Below are 8,431 nucleotides of genomic sequence, written 5' to 3' on the forward strand. Positions count from 1 at the left end.
CACACTGAAATCATTTTGCCAGCATAATCTTGCCTTTTAATAGCTTCCTAACAGGGTATCTGAAGAAACACTCTGGAAACATTTTGCCCTCGTAATTTCATGTTGTAATGACATCAAAATGTCATAAAGCAATTATCATCCCAAGCACAAAATGATCCTTAGAAGTTACTTTCTCCATAGGCTCATTAACTTCTTTCTAGCTTTAATATCTTGATTGTTTAAAAAAATATTTAATGCTAATTGAGAGACTTCATTTAAAACTGAATACCATTTATTTAGCACAATCTCTCTTTCTCTCTCTCTCTCAACCAAATTGCACTAGGCTGACAGACCCAGACTTATAGATACACATACACCTTTTGACCTCTCCAGTTAAAATTCTAAGTGAAATTGATTTGGTTCAACACAAAAATCAGCATAGCACATGGATTGCTTTGGGACAAAGGGAACAGTAGATACTGGAGATGTCCTTGGCAGCAAGCACATCCCAAAGTTTCTGCAGTGCCCAAAAACACTGGGCTGGGTACTCATTATAGAGCCTGGAAGAAATGTGAGATGCTTAACTAGAGAAGTTTTACATGACAGCACAACCATCTGACTTCAACTACTCCCATTTCTAATGATTGAGATCTGCCAGGTGTATTTCTTCAAATGAAAACTCTAAATCAAGGGAACAGACAATGACAAATTGGATTCAGCCTCATTCCGTGGTACAGGCTATGATTTGCAGCTGCACCCTCCTAAAACATCTACAGGAGGAGTTTGAGCTTATGTTTTTCTGTGGGCTCTCTGAAATAAATAAGAAATGGCAACCAACCTCAACAACCTTTTCCAGCATAAGCATAAGAGCCAATTTGCTTGTCCCACATGTGCCAGGTAATATTCATAACTTAACCTTTAACTCTCTGAGCACATTCTTATCTGGATAATGGAAGGGTTGGAAATGAGCTCAACTAATTTGCACAAAACAATGCCAAGGATGTTGTGGCCTCTCTACTCAAATCAAGAGATTAGATGGCCTCTGACTTTCTCTATAGACTCTCTGTCCATGACTAAATAACACAGTTATGTTCTTGCCAAATATTTTTTCCTGGTTTAAGGTCCCTTAAAGGTGACTATGGAGCTACTAGCAGCCAGTTCAATCATTTGCTGGTGGTGGAGAGGCAGAATGATCGGTTCACATGTTTGAAAATAGAGCTAGAACTGGGAGGAGCTATTTGGTTAATAATAAATAGCAAGAAAGATATATGGATAAAAATAAGCATCTTAATGATTTACCTTTGCTATGAAACCAATAGGCTGGTGATCCAAGCCGATATCCGCAAATTTGTATAATCCTCAGGGTAAAACAATTTAATGGGCTGTCTCTTTTATAGTTACAAAAGGCCTTTCATGTGATCGATTATACATAAGAGTACAATAAATGTAACCTTCTTCATACTAATCATATCTAACTTAAATCCTCTTGCTGGTCTTTGGAGTGTACGCAGCGTTCCCAGTAAAGTTTTTAGTTCCTACTCTTAGCAAAAGTTAATCTGCCCAGAACTTCCAAATAAATCTTCAGTACAAGGGACTTCTTTTTTCTACACTAAATAAAATTGTTCAAACAATACAGTTTGTTAGAAAACTGCCACCTCCTCCTGTTCCAGCCCCTTCCTCAACACAACAACCCTGCTGCTTCAGTCAGCCAGTGGGCAGTGGGGGGTTGGTTTGATTGTTTTTCTTCTATTTGGTTTTGTTTGTATTTTGTTGAAAAGGCAGCCTGACACTGTGTTAAAGCTGTCACCTGAGGCTAACAAAACTTGGCCAAGAGATGGAGATTTCCAGTCCTCACTTGAGTGACAGGTCCCAGGAGGCCCTTGGACCCTCCCAGAGTCCTATAAAGCCCAAATTCCCATCTGTTTTATTATACATTTAATTGGTTTGCTCCTCTATGGAACCGGAAAGTAAAATGAAACCACTCATGATGTGCCACTTAAGTTAGGGGTAAAGGTCACACAGACTCTAAAAGTCACTGTGAAAAATAAGAAATGACCACATTCCCCAAATTGCCTTCGTCTACCAGCTGATGCTTGACTATGAGCTAGTTGATTCAATAAATATTTTTTTAGCTACTACTAAGTACCAGAAACTGTTCCAGGTACTGTTGATACAGTTATGAGTAAGAATTAACTCTGTATTTGCTTCAAAGGGTAGAACAAACTTTAAGGCATTCCCTCATTCCTACACACACGCTATATACAAGTCATTCCGAAGTATGAAGCATCTCGGGACATAAAAAGATAGGATTGAAGAAAAGAATAGGAAAAGGCAGTGGGTATTTTTCTTCAAGCTTCCAAGAAGAAAATGAAAGTTTTCTGAGAAAGGAGATTTCTTAAGGTCCCAGTTGGGGGATTAGTTAGTCCCTTGAGGATTAATTTTGGGGCTGCATATCCTGAGAAAGTTACATGTATGTGAAAATTTAGGAAAATCTAGGCCTAGCCACTAAAATAAAAGATGGGAGAGTTTGTGTGTGTCTCTGTGTGTGTGTGTGTGTGTGTGTGTGCATAATTTGCCTGAGAGTATCTAAGAAAACATATCCTGAAGGCTCACTTGTTGCTGCCTGCTCCATGATTTTGGCCTCTCAAGTGTGGTTTGCTAAAGAAATCAGGCTGCCAGCAAAGTACAGCAAATTGGAAAAATGAACTGGAACATCATAATCTGCTTCAGCTACAGCAAAGAAAAAGACATCTGGTAGACCACTTGGAAGCCAGCCAATGATGAAGACTTCAATTAAAATAAAGAATATGTCCTCAGGAGAGCATCTCCGAGCTCAAGAAGTTATAAGTCCAGTGTGCTACTTGAAAGCCAACTACTAGAGAAAAGACATTTTCAAATAAAGAAAGACAGACTGAGCGAGCCTTGAATTCTTCCAAGAAACCTCTTCCTACACGTACTGTCCTAACTGATGACTTAATAGGAGCTGGAGGTACCACCACCCAAAGCTGAAAATAGGCTATCAGATGGGAAGTGAAACTGTAGGCCTACCAGTAATGTTTTTGGGGAAACTCAAATGTTAACACAAAGTATAGGGGGAGCCATGGTGTAGCTGAGAGTATGCTGGACTAGCAATTGACAGACCTGGGTTCTAGTTCCAACTCTGTCACTTTTGACCTGTGAACCTCAAGCAAGAGACTTCATCCTTGTGGGTCTCCATTTTCCCAGCTGAAAAATGAGGATACCAAAACGTGGTTCATAGAAACAAGGGGAGGAGCATATGAAATATTCTATGGAAAGGCACTTAATACAATGCCTGGCATATGGTAAGTCTACAGTATGTTAGTTAAATAGAATAAACCAGATAGAAGAGAAAAATCACCTTTGCTAAGAATCAGGTACTAATTTTCATATTAGAGAAATGGAATCTGATATAAACAACATCTATGAAATAAGCACCCTGACCCACAAGATAATACTGCATTTTCCTGAAAGAAGAATCATGTGGCTATGGAAGGGATAAAATGATTTTGTAGTCACAGAAACAGGCTCAATAATTGAACATAGAGACAACTGGACACCAAGCCATTGTATCTCCACTCAGGAAAAGAAATCAGCAGTCAGTGTTCACAAGGTTATGAGGGTTCTGCAAACTAAAGCTGCGCAGACACTCTCAAAAGACATATAGTCTACTTACTAGTTTATTGGTATAGCAATAACAGAATGTTTTTGTTAATTAATATTCTTAATATCAAATTTATAACAAGGGCATTTCTATACTGTAATGATTCCCAGAAATTCTAGATAATCATGAAATCAAACACCTTGGTGAATTCAAGAGAACTAGCATGGATTATATCCCTAACCCCTGAAAGGGTAATTCCTAAGTGACCATCAGTTAATACCTTAGAAAGAATTCGCTTGTTGGGCCTTTCTTATTTACTGAGCCCAAACAAAACCCAACGCTGCTGAACTTTTTCTATTGCTTTATTATAGCATTTATAATTAATCTGTATATATGCCTTTCTCTTCTGCTAGTGTCTTGAGAGTGGAGGTTGTCTCTTATTCCTCTTTGGATCCTCAGTTCCTGTCACGGAGACTGGCACATGGTATATTTGTGTGTATGTGTGTGTATATTAATGAATGAATGAAAGAATGTGTCTTGAACAGTTCACTAAGAACAATGCCTTTGGGAATGGTATATACAAGCAGCAAGAGCACCAGTGGGGCACCCATTAGGACTGGGGAAGACGAAGAGATGAGGTTTAACAGAGGGTAGGTTATTGAAATAAGACTTGCCATATACCTCAGAATTCACCTGGGAGGAGTTGGTCCTTACTCACTTTCCCAGTTTCAGGCAATTGCTTTGTTGGGCTAGTGACCCCAGGAAAGCTAAAGTTCACTAGTAAACACCATCTTCTTATTTTGAAATTGATGGATGAGCTCTGAAATGAAGACAGACAAATGATGACTCCCTGAAACTAATGACTGCAGATTACAATAGGAGAAGTCGCCCTCCCTTGCTGACAGAGACAGCCAAACTCCCTGCAGATGTGGAGGAATAACTCTCTCATTCTCACTCCCTCTCTCTGTCTCTCTCTCTCCCTCTCTTGTAGTCAAAGGGATCTGAAAATCTTTCAGGCCTTGAGAAGTGTGAGTAGGTTTTTTGCGAAGCCAAGGATATGTGGATTCCTGGAGAAGTTGAGTCTGTGCCAGAGAACTGGGCCCTTACAAAGAAAATATTCTCAAAAATGGAAGGAGAGAAGAAACCCAAACCCAAACAAACATAAACAGTACAGAGAAAACGGAAGAAGCTAATTTTTGGCTGGATTTGCAATTGTATTGAATATAGTCGTGAAGAGGAGGAAGAGGAGGAGGAAATCCAGAACCCTTATTCTTCAAGGACTGCATAGAAGTGTCTTCTTCTGTTACCTTTCTTTTTTGATTTTTTAATGGAGAGGGGCACAGCTAACAGTGAGTCTGCGTCATCAGATAAAGTGTTTACATTTGGGCTGACTTCCTTCTAAATATTCTGCCGTTCATCTTCAGTTCAAAGGAGCCATGCGTGCAGATGCCTTTTCCACAAGTGGGAAAATCGAAAGAGGCACTAGAGATATCGTCCGTCTCATTGCCTTGGTCTTTAATAGCTAAGGATAACCAAAATCCATCACCTTTCTGGTTGGCCTAATGCTGGTGCCTTCTCCTGGGAGTGGGCAGAAATGTGAGGGGGAAGAAGGGATGAAGATTTTCCAAGGTATCTCGTTATCACACCACCTGGGAGACAGCCCTGAAAGTCAAAACCTAAAGCTGCCTCACCCGGCACACACATTGAAATTATCTTTGGAAAATCTCAAGAGGGCATGAGGAATTTTTCACTAATGAATTTTCTTTTTCCATGAGCTATATTTTGCCTTATGACCACACCACCTGCATCACTGGATAACGGAAAGGAGTCACATCATCCTGGGATCTAATCCTGGCTTTGCAGTTCACTACCTGCCCCACCTGGGAAAAATTAGTTAGCTTCTTCAAGACTCTGCTCAATCTTTGTAAGAATGGAGATTGTGCTACCTCTCTCAAAGGGCACTGAGTGGCCTGAATGAGTGAGCCTATGTGGAAGCACCTGGTGAAAACTTAATTAATATGAGTTTAATTATTCGCTTGGTCAAGGAGATTATCCGACAGAGGTCACCTAACCCATGATGCTTGATCCCATGTCATTTTCTGGTGGTAGGAAATTTGTGAGCCCCTAGAATGTCAGCTAAGCATGGCAGAGCTTCAAAACCCATTGTCATCATGATTTTGGAATTCTCTAGGCTCCTGAAAATAATAATAATAACAACAATAATAATATCCATAGCATAAAATGAGTTGGGTACTTGCTAAGAACTTTAATAATTATAACTTCAGTGAGTTACTATTTTTGAACATTTGTTCTGTACCATTGTAATAAGTGATTTACTAACAATAATCATATAAATAATAATTAATATTCATTGGGTACTTAAAATCTGTCCACTTTTACTTATATTTGTCTCATTTGGTCTTCCCACTGTTACAGGGAATTCAGGCTCAGAGACGAAAATGATCTGCTTAAGGACACACAGCTCGTGTGCAAAGCTGGGATTCCAATTGAAGTCTAACTCCAAAGAGCGTGCTTCTAACCACTATACCTTACTGCTTCCATGAGAAATCAGAGTTTTCAGGGTTCATTATTCGGGAACATAGAATGTTCCTATAGCCATAGAATGACTTTGGAAATAAATGGTTGTCTTAGGTCAGATGGTATCCACTTTGGCCCACGCAGATTTTGGGGGTCTGAATTCCACCTTCCCTCCAATCTGCACCCCCCAAATAAGCCCCTTAATGATGAAGTGACTACAGTCTGAGGGTGTCTGTGTCTCTTGATCCAACCCAGAATTAAAATCGCCAAGCTAGTTTTGGACAGACACCCATTCCTACCTCCTAATCTCAACCAACCAAAGTACAGTGGGACCAAGAGTGTCTCCTGAGTGGACTTGATTTAAGGAGTAACTTCCATGATGGCAGAGGTGCAATCACTTATTCTTATAATTTCCAGGAACTGGAATAGATCATAGATTTCCATTTCCCCAAATACCTCCCCAGTGAGTCTGGCACAGGCTCTTTAACAAGGAACAAGTCCTTCATTCCACAAGGCAATTGGCCCTGAAAGAGAGGACTTAAATTCACAGCATGATGGAAACACCTGATGTATTTCCATACTGGAGATTTCTATACTGGGAAGCAGAAGCATGCCTAAAGATGGATAGGATAAAAGGATGCACTTAGAGGAGGCCAGAAGTGCCCAAACAAGTGCACCCCTATAGTCCGGTCAAGGACAGAGCCTGCCCAAAAGCAGTTAGTGTGACAGCCTGCAATGAATGGCTGGGAGCTGTCTGGATGAAGGAATGTGGCGGAGGTGTGAAAAGGAAACCAGTAAAGTGTAGTGGTTAAGAACCTGGGCTCTGAAGTGAGACGGGCTTTGAATTCCGCTTTGCTACTTATGAGCTGTGTGTGACCATCAGGCAAGTGTTTTACCATCACTGAGACTGTCTCCTCCTCTGTAAAATGGAGATAATATGAAGACCGCCCTCCCTCTTAGGCTTGTTGTGTCTATTAAATGAACAAATGCATACAAGCCATGTAGTGCAATGGCTGGCAAACGGTTGGCACTTAATAAGAGTTATTAATAATAATGTTAGTTAATATCCTTATCTTTCCTTAACCTCCCAGTTTTCCCTGATTCAGAGCAAGTAGGGAGGGAAGCTCATCTTCATGGATTTGGAAATCTGACAAATGTCCTATGAACTGAGACTATGGAAGAATGAGGGATTAGGAGGAGAAGGATGGGGTGTGGGTTTCATTAACCTTGGACTCCGTTGGCCATGGGGTTTCAGAGGCACTTTCGAGAGCAGCTGAAATTCCACACGCCTCGTTTTCGTGAAGGTTCTTAACGGAGGGCACAAAGATTTTGCCATTTCCTCTGGAAGCTCAGTCCTTTCTGCCCCCACCCGGTAAGTACTGTCACCCCCATTTGGACCCTAGGAAGACCCTGGCAAGAGCCTGAGTGTCTACAGCCAGCCCTCATCTGCTTTGTCCAGGGTCAACCCCAAATTCACTTGCTCAGGCAAGTCAGCTGGCCGTCAGAGTAGCTTGTTCTTGCATTGTCCCCAAGTCCTGAGAAAATGATCACATGCTTAAGAGGGTGTGTTATTACAAGTCAGTGCTTTCTCAGCTCTGATAACACCATTTCAGCAGTTGTTCAACCTCAGGACGATCTTTCCACCAACCTCGATTTCTGCAGGTTGAAGCCTTCCCGTGACACATCCCAAGCAGGCTGGAAGTCAAGTGGTGTCTCCCTTACAGTTACCCAAAATGCTAGGAATGATGTGTCGTCCCCATGCCTGAGCCCATTAACTCTCTTAGCCGTGGTGATGGAAACCAGGGAGCTGTCTGCTTTCAGTCACACGTGGCTCTTGTTCGGAGAGCGCAGTGCCAGACAGCTGTGGAGAACCTTTTAGATGAAGAAAGAAATTGCTTTGAAGGAATGAGTAGTACAGCAAGGCTGCGGAGACTGGAATCACAGGGAGTTTTCTCATAAAACCAAGAAACACAGCCCCATCCTCCAGAGAGGGAGGCAGCACGGGACCTGCTTTATTGCTGTGCCTTTGAGCCCGTGAGTCGCCATTTAACTTCAGTGGCTCTTTCTGGCTGCCCTGTTGCACATGTTGTTCATCTCCAAGCAGCTTTGTGTTAGCACAGGGAGTTCACAGTGCATATCTGGAGAAGCAATAGAAGAACTGAGGTGCTGGTTCTTTCTTCTTCTTTCCCTCCATGGTTCCTCCTGTTGTTAATGTGCCATCTACATACTCTTTCCCCCATGCTGCCTGCTGCTTTAGCCAGCTTACTGCTTACAAATCCCACCAATAGGAAA

Source organism: Equus przewalskii, chromosome 7 (assembly GCF_037783145.1).
Source record: "Equus przewalskii isolate Varuska chromosome 7, EquPr2, whole genome shotgun sequence".
Taxonomy (NCBI): domain Eukaryota; kingdom Metazoa; phylum Chordata; class Mammalia; order Perissodactyla; family Equidae; genus Equus; species Equus przewalskii.